Source organism: Olea europaea, unplaced genomic scaffold (genome assembly GCF_002742605.1).
Source record: "Olea europaea var. sylvestris unplaced genomic scaffold, O_europaea_v1 scaffold26777, whole genome shotgun sequence".
NCBI classification, from domain to species: domain Eukaryota; kingdom Viridiplantae; phylum Streptophyta; class Magnoliopsida; order Lamiales; family Oleaceae; genus Olea; species Olea europaea.
The window spans coordinates 527-1,515 of record NW_019245159.1 but is presented as its reverse complement, the minus strand read 5'-3'; the positions used below and the strand labels follow the sequence as shown (position 1 = coordinate 1,515).

The window sequence follows — 989 nt, the reverse complement described above, 5'->3', positions numbered from 1 at the left end:
CAAACCCCAAACCCCAAACCCAAAACCCTAAACCCTAAACCCCTAAACCCTAAAACCTAAACCCCAAACCCCAAACCGCAAACCCCAAACCCCAAAACCCTAAACCCTAAACCCTAAAACCCTAAACCCTAAACCCTAAAAAAAAAAAAACCCTAAACCCTAAACCCTAAAACCCTAAACCCTAAACCCCTAACCCTAAACCCCTAACCCTAAACCCTAAACCCTAAACCCCGAACCCTAATCCCGAACCCTAAACCCTAAACCGGCCTTTCCCAGCATCGCGTCACGTCACCGTGCCAAAACCCCACCTCAGCTCCTGCCCCTCTTGGGGCTTTTGGTGATCCCCACCAACAAATAGAGCCAAAGAAACTCTGGAAATTTGGGCGTTTAATTCTACAAAGTTAAGATACCTTCAAATAAATGCAGCAACTCGATCAAGGAGAGGCCTTTCGCTATGAATATGGAAGAAGTGAATTTTGTGCAAGCGGAAGATGCAAGACTGGAGACTACCCGAGCGAGATGTATATACTCTTGCAGATTTTGTCTATCTCAAGATTTCAAGTATCCTTGTAATTCATCCGTTATCAAACATGTACTTTTTTGTTATTCCTGGCAGTTTCAAATGTCCTTAAAAGGCATGGAGCACTAACAGAGCGCCTTTCTAGGTACAAATGCTGGAGATTACTTGTAATTCCTACGTATGGGAGATAAATTGATTAGACATTAATGATAGATATTTTCCCTCAAAAAAAAAACCCTAAACCCTAAACCCTAAACCCTAAAACCCTAAACCCTAAACCCTAAACCAATCGAAGGCAAAAAAAAACTTTCTCTCTCTACCTCCAAAACGCTCTCCCTTCTCTCTAGAATGGGAGAAAACCTCCAAAACTCCAACGAACTTGATCCACCACCAAAACCACCGGATTGCAGCACTCTAAGTGGTGGAAAATCATCACCAACAACCACCCAAACACCTCCTATAACACCAA

At 43.1% G+C, this 989-nt stretch overlaps 1 long non-coding RNA gene across 1 annotated transcript; it reads left to right on the top strand.

The window, feature by feature from the left end:
- The first annotated feature begins 270 nt into the window (after window positions 1-270).
- LOC111383410 lies at window positions 271-731 on the top strand. The gene is made up of 2 exons (XR_002700736.1): window positions 271-521; window positions 617-731. It is a non-coding gene; the product is annotated as an uncharacterized LOC111383410 (long non-coding RNA).
- The last annotated feature ends 258 nt before the right edge of the window (window positions 732-989 follow it).